The sequence below is a fragment of the Neopelma chrysocephalum genome, unplaced genomic scaffold (genome assembly GCF_003984885.1).
Source record: "Neopelma chrysocephalum unplaced genomic scaffold, ASM398488v2 Primary Assembly neopelma1_97017, whole genome shotgun sequence".
Lineage (NCBI taxonomy): Eukaryota > Metazoa > Chordata > Aves > Passeriformes > Pipridae > Neopelma > Neopelma chrysocephalum.
In genome coordinates this window covers 3733594-3745549 of record NW_020925659.1, presented here as the reverse complement: position 1 = coordinate 3745549, position 11956 = coordinate 3733594, and positions in this window count along the sequence as shown.

Here is an 11956-nt window from a genome sequence, read left to right as displayed (position 1 = left end):
CCAAAAGTTGTTTCTAGCAGAGATCAAGAAGAACTGTTGCTTTTCTACTATACAGAGTGAGATCCTACACGGAAGGAAGATCGGTGCAAAGTGAATGATGATGAGAAGGGGTTTTTTTCACAAATTACCAATAGTCATAACGACACAAAAGCAAATATATATAAATTACTGGTATCTATAAGCTAAATATTTCTAACCATTGGTAGTGCTACAGAACAACTTTCCAATAGGAATAGTGATGGGAAAATAGACTCTGGAAATGGTTCTTAATCTATTTGTGGATGATATTATTTGGCATGCTGAGCAGATAGCAGGGTCCAGTGCTGCATTAGGACCACCCTAGTACTGTGCTTTTTAGAATGCAGAGACCTGTTCTTGCCCATTACAAACAGTGAAGTCAGTGAATTTGTATTTCCTTCTTGAAAACAGTCCTTGTAATATTTCTTCCTCATATTATTATGAGATATTTCAGAAAAATGAGGAATTATTTCTACTCTGAAAGCCTCTGTGAACACATACAGAATCTAAAAGAGAAAAAAATCAGTAAGACTGAGTGAAGAGTTTTAATCAGGATATTGCTTAGTCGATGATATTAGACTTTGAAGGAAGAATGCCAGGTGGACTTCTAGGAATGTGGGATGACACCTGTAATCTGCTGAGTTTTTTCAAAGTGTGATTTAAAGGACAAAACTTGAAAGGTACCGGTTTTGGAGGTACAGCAATCTCAATCAGGGGACTTCTACTAGCACATCCCTAAGAACTGTATACTTAAGGATAGCTTAAGGTGTTTGCATCTTTCCTGTGCCTGTGTCATAGTTGAATCCCAACTGGCAGTATGGGACATCCCAGATGAATGCCCCTCAAAATTCTTGTGCACCCAGCCTACTCGCTGGCAGGGCACTATGTAGAGCAGAAAAGGCCTTGACACTGTTCAGCAATCACTAAAGCATCAGAGTGTTATCAGCACTGTTTTCATCACAAATCCAAAACATAGCACCGCACAAACAATTAACTCTGTCCCAGCCCAAACCAGTCAGGTCTGTCCATAATTTCTGTCACACTTGCAGTGTTTATTAAAAATAATTTTATTTTAACACATAGCTGTCAAAGTGTAAATGAATATAGGTGCTGACATTCTGGGCATGGACACCCAGTTTGAGATGGCTTCCAGCTTTAAAAAAAATCAAAATAGAAACAGCAGATGCCTCAGCATTTGTCTGTGAAATTCTGATGCTCCAACCTTGCAAGCTGAACCCACAGGCAGTTTCTGCTGAAGTATGAGGTACTTTTATAATCCATGTGTGAATTTTATATATATGAGCCTAACTTTTATAGTATAAGAAAGCACACTTTTACAGCGTAAGAAATCCTCACCTTCTTTATGGAATGAAGAGTTCATTTCTTGAGTCGTGTGCATTTTCATTGGCTTTATGTAAGTTTGACGACATGATCCAACAGGAGTTTGTAGATTCTGTAGGTATTCTGTAGGTCCTGTAATTGTAGGTCACTGTGATATTGTAGTGGTTTAACCCCAGCCAGCAACCAAGCACCACACAGCTACTCAGTCATTCCCACGCCAGCTGGGTCAGGGAGAGGTTTCGAAGGGTAAAAGGAGAAAAGTTGTGGGCTGAGACAAGGACAGTTCAATAGGGAAAGCAAAAGTTGCGCACACAAGCAAAAGAAGGAATTCACTGCTCCCCATGGGCAGGCAGGTGTTCAGCCACCTCCAAGAGAGCAGGGCCCCATCACCTGTAACAGTTACTTGGGAAGACAAACACCATCACTTCAAATGTCCCTCTCTTCCTCCTTCTCCCCTCCCAGTTTATACACTGAGCATGAAGTCATTTTGTCTGGAATATTCCTTTGGTCAGTCTGGGTCACCTGTCACAGCTGTGCCTCCTCCCAACCTCCCATGCATCCTCAGCTCCTTGCTAGTATGGCAATATGAAAAGCAGAGGCGGTTTTGATACTGTGTAAGCCCTGCTCAGCAATAATAAAAACATCTCTATATTATGAACCCTGTGTTCAGCACAAATCCAAATCACAGCCCCATACAAGCCACTGTGAAGAAAATTAACTCTACTCCAGACAAAACCAGCACAGACATAATTTATTTTTTTTACGCATGGTAGAAGTAATGTACCTTGGTTGTACTCTTACAAAAATAAAATCAAAATTTTAATTCATTCATGTCCAGCTAGGTCATCTTCTCCTGCTTGCTAGGCTGACTGCATCAGGATTCATCAAACATAGGGTGCACCACAATTTCTTCCACCTTTCCAGGTGCCGCTGCTGCTTCTTTTCCTGCTGGGAATTCCCGGCATTTCTGATTCCAAGCCCGAACAGGCCTAACATTGTCTATAAATTCTGGTTCCTCTCTGCACACACTATATCTCCTTTAATATTAGTGTTGGATTAGCTGGAGTAGTGGTTTAATATAACATTATAGTTTCAGGTACAGTTACAAACATTAACATTTACTTTAATGTTAGACACAGGCACCACTTGTTAACCAGTGGTACATTATCAGTACACTAACCTCATTACCCAGTTGCATGTTTAATTACATTATTGACCATGAGACATCCTCAGCCTTTCTGAATTGCCATCAAAAGTTCATAGCATTTTGCTGTTGATTTATGGTGCCACTCCCTTAAAACTCTAGTTGCATGGCATATACCATGGGTGGAATCCCGACAAAATGAAATGACCAATGAATTTCCCTTGCTCCAGTAGGTTACCAGACATATTTATTCTACAGTTTTTCCATTTCCTATTTCAATAAATAGCAATGTTTTATTTTTTTGAAAAATTTCATTTAGCTGAGTAAAATACTCCTACTCGAATAGATGAAGTGTGAAGAAACTTACTACACTGGGCAATTGTAGTACCCATCTAAACAACAAATCCTCTGAACAGCTTCAAAAATTCATACTTTCTGTAAGTAGGAATGAAAGGAATAATTAAGGTCATTAAGGACCCTGCTTATTTATCGTGCCTTTCTCTAGATCTTGCTTTTCATAGAGGACTGGAGATAGCAACAGTGCAGTATACAGAATCCATATTATATACAAACTCCAATTAGAAACGATGCAAACATATAAAGATTAAGGATTTCCTAGTTAAAGTCTGGATCACTTGCTGGTCCAGACTGGCTGTAAACAGCTTTGAAAAGCCTTTGTTTTGCTGTCTATCCGACTCCAGTAAACCATTGTTCTCACAGTTATAGGTGCAATGCTACCTAACAGTCCTTTTCAAGACTTAGCATAGCAATATCCTGAAGTATCACAGGAGATAACTAGAGTGTCAGTGACAAAGATGCTGGTAAAGACTGTTTTACGCCATGACTGTTCAAGAAAAAAAAATATGTTAGCTTCCTTTTCCATGACATCTGTAAAATCTCAGTCAGTGACTAGTTCCAAGTAATTGTCTACTCTTGGGGCTGGTTGAGTGTTTCATGATGAGAATTTTTTGTTATACTTGGATAAACTCACTAAAACTCAGAATTGACTTTTGGCTTGCAGAGAAACAGGCTGGCTTCAGAAAGGACAAAAGTTTTTTTGGCTTGAGTTTTGGTCAACAATATCTCTTGGTGAGACTCTAGAAGCACTGGGGGAGTTTCAAACTGGTAAATAAACCAAACACACAAGTTGCTTTTGATCAATGAGATTACTGGGAGAAAGTAAGATACCACTTCATTTGAACTCATGAAAACTTGCTCTAATTCTCAATTCTCTGTGTGCTGACAAATTCTTTGTTTACCAACTTGCTATCAAACATTCCTCGTATGACAACACGTGTATTCAGAACAAAAAAAAAATCCAGAAACTTAATTTTCTCATGTTTTATGTTTTGTGGCACAATACTGTGCCAATCCTTGATACTTGCTTGCCACCTCACAATAAATGGGAATAGATTGTAAACTCTAGCTTATTGATGCCTATTGAACAAAAGGGGGTATAACTATAGTCCAATATGCAAAGATAAAACCAGCTTGGAGTAATTTATTTAAATTATTTATAGACTAAGAACAATCTTCTGGGTCTTGTACTCCTGTTTTCAAGAGAATTTGTGATGGTAATAAAGTACTAGCATCTGTATCTGTTACTCAGCTTTATATTGTAATTTACTAGGTACAACAACAGTAGTCATCTCTTTTGATCAGGGCAGGTATGCAAACAAGCGCATAAGGAATGAAAATAAGCAGAATTAGCCTCATAAAATCTCATCATAAGAATTAATGGCATTGTCCTACCTTCTGTTAAGGATGTTGTAACTGGGGACTCTGTCCCAGAGCTTTCAACTGAGAGGATTACAAGGATTTTTAGGCAGAATTTCTCAGAAAGAAAAATTCTCCAATGTTCAGCATTCATTTAATTTCCAGATGTAATAATAAAAAGTTTGGGTTTCTATTTTGATCTTGTTATTTTGCTTTTGAACCTTTTTTTTTTTTTTTTTGCTTTTGAACTCTCCTTAATTTCATTGGTTCCCATGTGACTCAAAGACAGCTACTCTCAGAAGGGGGTTACCAGGACAGGTGAGAAGGTCTTCAGCATTCAAACTAAGACTGACTGTTTATTCATGAGAAATGGGAAGTGAAGTCTTTTTTAACGAAAGGTTCTCCATAGTTAAAGATCCCAGAGGAGGTTATTCTGGTCTTTTGTGAAGATGCTAATGGGTGAAATTCTTAGGAAATTTCTGTTTTTCACAAAAGGAACTCCAATTTGACCACGTTAAATTGTAATCATTACTAGGACAATCCTGGCAGAACTGACAAAAATAACTGATTTATTTCTTGCCCTCTGATCCCTGACGTGCCTCTTCTTTGGGTTACAGATAAACAATGTCCTGGTTTTGTTGTGCTATAGTGAGACCAAAGGCCCTAGTCCTTGGACAAAATTTTCAAGTATAATACTCAGGGACTCTCCACTCCTTTTCCTATGGGATTAGAGAGGACTGCCTGCACACAATTCTACTCCTGCATAAGCAGGTTCATCACTAAGCATACATCCCAGTGTCTGTCTTTTTGTTGCACATGCAGGGCTTTGGAGCAAATTCTGTTGTTCCAGTGTGTTTTACTCAACTCCCATTTATTTGACGTTTGTAGCACTAAGTCTGCTTGTCTCCATCATTATTACAATTTCTCTCTTTTTTTACTGTAACAACCATTTCTTTGTTTTTCCTCCTGTTCCCATATTCACCTCTCACACCCTCCAGGTAGCCAAATTTCCCTACACTCAAATCTTTACCTTATAAAAGACCCTTTTTCTTCCACTGGAGTGAATAGTAAGATACTATTTTTCTTTGTCTGGTCCAGATGCCTTTCACAATCACTTACTAAAACCTACTGAAAGTATTGTATTTGGGGGTGTGCCCAGGGGAAAATATTCATGCTCTCAGTGGATTTTAAATTGTTCCTGGTATCCTTATTTTTATTGAAAATAATCAAACACTAACTTCAAATATATGTCCAGAACAAAACTGGACACTGAGTTCACTCTAACTTTCATGGCACAAATTCAAAATCTTGTTATGGTTGAAGGGAAACATGGCAATTCAGGCAAATATCTTTCCATGCAATTAAGCCATACCTCTAGATTGTTCCTGGCACCTCAGAGCTGGAATCCTCAGTTTGTACTGAGAAAAATACAAACTTCTTGGTATGCCTCTCCTCAGACCGTGAACAAACACAGTATGCTCACTACTGATTCTGTATTTTTGTTGATTAAATGAAAACCGAGTCTTTCTAAACGGTTCACATCACCTGAAGTTGAAAAACATCAGTGTTTCTTGTCACCAAAAAGAAAGTAAAACCACATGAAGCAAAACAACTTCAGTATGGAAAACCAAGAAAATAAATGTTCAAGATAAAGTACCTTCATTTCTTATACAAGAACTCATTTGAAATAAATATCACACAAGAGGGGGGAAAAAAAAAGGAATCAAAACCCCAAGTTGTTCCTACATGAATCAGTTTTGAAAAGACACCAGCAAGTGCCAGAATTCAGGTATACATTGGCATATGAAAATGTCCCATCTAGCAGCATGTTACAACCCATCCTCGTCACTTGCTGTTGTAAAAGTAAGATTCTAATTTACGACAACTGTGGTGAAATATAGTGCAATACTGGCTCCCAGGTGGTAGCAGTGAATGAAAAAAAAGACACCTGCATGTGAAGGGATAGAGAAGGTTTTGCAGAAAAGGAATGCAATTAATTGTTCACTGAGATAACCGTGTATTTCGTAGAATCATTCTTTCATACAATCATAGACATAGAACCACAGAATGGTTTGGGTTAGAAGGGACCTTAAAATCATCTAGTTCCAATCCCCCTGCTACAGACATGGACTAGACCAGATTTGTCTGTAGTTGACCCACTCTATATAAAATAAATAAATAAATAGCTCAGAAGACATTAGCTATCTTACTAGATGTCCAAGTATATAAAAGTTTGGAACAGAAATATGGGCATAAAAATAATCTTGTTCATAGTCTCAGCCTCAGACTTTTTTTAAATTGCATTTAATCAAACTTTCTTTTCTTTTTCTCTCAGTACTACTTTCCTAATTTTTGTCCAGTGAATTGCCTGGGCTTTTGGATAGTGAAAGCCAGTGCTTGATCCCACAGCTAGTGAGAATCAGCCAGTGCTTGACTCTCACTGAAGCTAATGAAAAAGTCTACCATCTGCATGGCTGCATATAAGCAGAGCCATCTTTACTCCTAGAAGGGTAGCAACAGTTTTCCATAGTGTTCATTCTACCTGCTATTTTATTTCTAGCTACTACTAGCAATCTAATTTTCTAATAAAGTTCTGTGTTTCCTGGCTCTTAAAGTAGTTTCGTTTTCAGGTTTACTTTTGTGTTTTTGCTGTGGGATTTTTTCCTCTTTTTTTTTTCTTTAAATAATCTTTAAAATTGCCTTTAGACTTGACAGCTTTTATAAATTCAGTCTTTCATTGTCCCTGACAGAACAAATATTCTACTTTTGTTTCTGATTGCATTGAATTCCTGTATTTTTTTTAAGACACCCTCTGGCTATTTTGTTTTTATGCTAAAGTTCTGCATTCCCTCTCTGTTCTTTTAAAGAAACTCCCATGCTGAGCTGAGTAAATCTAATCAGTGATTTTTGATGTAATATTTAGGGCTTTTAGCTTTTTCTTTAAATTACCTTATCCTTAGCACAGGACTATTTTTTTTTTCCTCCAGACTGTTGCAGTTGTCTGTACTTTGGAGAATAAGAGAGAGTCATTATGATCTTACCCTGCTATCATTCAACCTCATGATCCTATTCAATTAATTCAGACATATATCTACTGTAAAAACAGTGAATCATCTCTGACTGCCACCTGCTCCAGCACTTTAGTTTCACATACAGCTGTAAGTTTGTATCTGCTCCTAGATTTTCACACAGAAAAATACACAATTTCTTTTTGCTATTGAGTACATGCCCAAAATGTATCCACGTGTTTTGTAAGCACTGTATCTCTACCCATGATAAAGGTTAAGGGAGACCAATATCAGATTCTGCATGAAACGCTTACTTCAATCACTGTGGTGCTGGACACTGCAATGGGGAGCAGGAAGGTTTTTCTTAGCGGTTTCTAGGAAGACACAAAGGAAAATGTAAATACATAAGAACACTAAAGGATGGTGATGATGACAAGCTCTATAACTACCTTTAGAGAGCTTGAGAACCTGACCTCTCCAGTAAATGTCTCACTTCCCTCCAGAGCACGGCTCATGAAAATATGCTTGCTCTCTCCTAGTGCATTTTTCTATTCTTGATTGCATAACCTTGAGGTTGGGAAAACCAGAATAAAAGTTGTCAATAAAATTCAGTTTGGGTTCCTTTCACACAAGCATCATGAACTATTCCCAAAAAAGTTAATACTAGTAGTAACCACGATGTTTTTGCAGGCAGACATTTGGTGAGATCATTATATTTGCTTGCTGTTAGACTAGGTAAGATGAGATTATTATAGGAACAGGTGATTTTTTAAATTTTTTTTTTTTAGTAAGTACTCTGCTCTCTGTGGAACTACTACACTTGTTTATTTAAAAATTTTAGTCTACAGTCTCATATTTTTGGAAGTTTATTATGTTTGTTTGTTTGTTAGCTATAAAATTGAGACAGAGGTTTACCAAAAAGATAGCATCTACCATTTTCATGAGCAATTGAAACTGAAGGCCATTTGAAAGAACCAGGACTTATAGCTGTCACAGGTTAATAAAAGGCCCACGTGGACAGCCATCAGTCTGGCTTATGACTACAGAGTCTGCTAAGATGTTTCCTCATCTGAATCCGAAAGATACGGGAAATCATGCAGAGGCAGAGAACACCCTCAGATACAAACTGTGGAAGTTTATATACAGTTTATTCCAGGTAATACCTGGAATACACCTCACTCAGACATATTAGGAAGCCCTTGTTATTGTTCTTAATCTGACTCTGACAGAAAAGTAGGGGAAATCAAGGAGAGCTCTGTGTGCTACATTTCTTCCCCCCACTGCCTTGTTTTCAGTGGTCTTTTGCATATAGCAAAATCTAAAATATTTCTATGTATCTTTGCTTTTGTATATCATTTATTCTAGAAAAAAAATGGTATATTATCCTGGAATACAATGTACCAATACTGACTTACATCATTTTGTCATTTTGGAATGCATTTCCTATGAAATAATACAAGATAAGTACATTTCATAGTTATTTCTTATGCTTATAAAAGATTTAAAGTCATGAGAGTTTTCTTGTCTGGGATCAGGACCAAACTCTATGTCAACAAGTTTCCATAAGGGTTGCTGGATGCCTTCTTGTATGTCCTAAATAATTCTCCCTTTTAAAATCCAAGGAAACAAAATATTTTAATGCACTTTTGCTTGAATTGTGCTGTTGAAGAAAAGCATGAGGAAATGCTGAAGAGAAACTGAACTGTGGTAAAAGAGCCTCCTGTGGAACAGAATTGTTCATCAAGTCAAACAGTAGTAAAAAGTAAATGAAAACGTGACCTGAATCAGCAACAGAAAAAAAGAGTAGATGTTAAGGCTGTAAGAAATGCTTCTGTTACATTTTTGGCATAGTTTTTCCCTTATATTATATGCCTAAAATATCGTAGGTATGTTCTCAAAATAATAATAATAATAATAATAATAATAATAATAATAATAATAATAAAACAGTAGTAGACATTAAAGTGGTTCTTCTTGAAGAAGTAATAGAAGTGTAATAGAAACCATCTGTTAAGATGCTTGGACTCCAGAGGACATTGTTTTAGCTGGTTATTTTGATCTTTTTTTCTGTGATATTTTTAACAACAAATTCTTTGCAAAAATACTCTATTTAAATAATTTCTAAATTAGAATGTCTGTATTTTCCCATTTTTAAGGGGGTAGGGGAATTTGATCATGCTGTCCGTTTATTTACTTTATAACAGTTTATGTGCTGTCTTATTCATGGAAATATGATCCTTCTGGAACCATTTGCTACCTTGTATTTAATGAAGTTTTACAATAGACTTTACTTCTAAGCACAGCATAGGAAGTTGAAGCCTGTCACTAATATCTTGTAATAGTCAGTTTTTCTCTGATTTTTAAGACTGAGCTCTATCTTCTGCTCAGTAATATGTATATGAGAGGGAGATTCAGCCAGTCATCAATAATGAGATAAACTCTGTCTCTGCAAAGATTCATCAACAAAATGTTTTTATTAAAGCCAAGGCACTAACAAACCTTTGGTTTTCCTCTCACTTCGTGAGAGAAAAGTGTCTTGAGACACGTCTTTGTATTCTACCTCATTCAGAGGCCATCTGCCTGCACAGCACTGCAGTGTAGCTAACAGCCCTCTGAAAACAGGCCTCAAGTAGTTCTGCTAACAACACAGTTCAGTGGCTAGAACATTTAGTACAGGTAAACTGTCAGAATATTTTCTTGCCTCACACAGCTTTTGCACTGAGGCTGTTTCACACAAGAGCATTTTGTGCAGCCTTGACTTCTTACAGTGCCAGGGCACACCAATGCAAGACAGACGCTGAGAGGCTGCAGCAATACAGCTGTACGGAGGTACCAAACTGAACAGTGTGTAAGAAAATGGGCAGGTGAAGTGCAACCAAGATAATCTGACTCTAATTTATGGGCCTAAGTGAGGAAAGGGAGTTGAATTCTCAAACAACTTAAAGCAAGAGAGTAAAAACTGCAACTTTATCACAGGTCATATGCTTTTTCTGGTTCTACCCTAAAGCCAGTGGATGTTTTGCCTAACATAGGATCAGGCTTTTCACTGCATTTCTTGTACAAAAGCATGTTCTCTTGTAAACATTTAGGCTTGAAAGTACGAAAGAGAGTTTATATCTTTTTATATAACATTATTTGTGTTCTTGCATCCATAACAGAACTACCATTTTAAGACAGAAATGCTAAAAGCAGATGCTAATTTGCTTTAAAAAATAGTGTTCAAAGCAAAAACTAGTGCTTTACAGGTCATCAGTAACCTAGTTGTTGTGCTCGGGATGACATACAATATAGGTATGTCATTTCAAGTTAATTCATCATAATTCTGTTCAGTGTTATGGAAATCACACATGCCAGTCACTATAACAGGGTGCAATGTGAGGTTTCCACTGAATCAGCAAGCTGAAAGTTGTTTTTATCAATAGTGCTAAAGCTCGAGCTGGGTGCCTCTGATGAGGGACCCAAAACAAAGAAATTGCGGGGCAATTATGCTCCTACCACCTAAGTTCCCCACTCTTCAAGTGATAGTTTGGATCAACACTAATAATAGGGTCTAGAGTCTTCCTGGTTTTCTACTGGTTTGATTTGTTTTCTGGGGTTTTTTTACTGAGAGATTGTTAAGTTGTCATCTTCCTATACAATATCACATCCTCTTAGATCGGTTTCAGCTGTTAGCGTGTTGGAACCTGGTTGCTGCAGATCATAAACCATGATCTATAGGTTCTGTCCAGCTATTATTTATAGCTATTATTTATGCTGCTAGCTCCAAGTTTTAACTAACTTTGTCTACAACAGAAGATAGACTGCAAATTCTTTTTAAGTTCACTTGAGTAAATATGTAGCTGCAGAGCTCCCTCTAGCAGAGTTCAGTCATTTTATCCAGCTTGTTTTCTGAAGTGCTTCTACAACTGCTTTTCCCTCTGTTTTCTTCAAATACATTGCTTCATATAGAGGCTTTTTCAGAAGTTAAGGCTAGATATTCTGGGAATCAAACATATTTTGAAAGAGATTTATACAATGCAGGAGCATTACTTTTATGAGAGACGTAAGAGATGAGAAAAACCATTCTTATCTTGAAAAGATTCCTGAAAAGAGCTTTTGAAATATGCAGTCACCTGTACCCTCCAATGAACATTTCGAGTGTGCTTGAAAGAGACGATGACAACTATGTTACCACCAAAAAAGACAGATCATTCTTCTTCACTGTGTATAAAACTGGAAGTGGTTCTTAAGAATTTTGTAATTGGTAAATTGGGAAAGTATCTTAATTAAGAAAAGTGAGTTCAGCATTTCTATGAAAGTTGTTTTTATAGAAAATTTATTTAATTGAATTTTCATTTTTTACTAAGTTGAATATGTATTTATATTACTGTATTTAGCTTGACTGCAACACTCTGATGGCATTTGCTTTTTTAATAAAAGGGTTTTTTTACTTATCTTTGCTATACATACGCCCTTTATAATTTGTATTGATTAAAATAGATTTGATATGACACAACGTATTTTATTACAATCACAATTTGCTTGCTGCTTTCCTTATTTTTCCTAATTCAGTAAATTAAATATATTCCTAACAAAATCTTCTATTGAATGTGTAGGAATAAATCAAGCAGAAAGTTAACTCGATGACTTTCAACCAATGTCACCTTGAAGCTTTGAGTAACAGAAACTGAGCAATATCATTAATATATGACTGTCTCCACTGAGTTGTTAAAACACTTGTATTTGAATA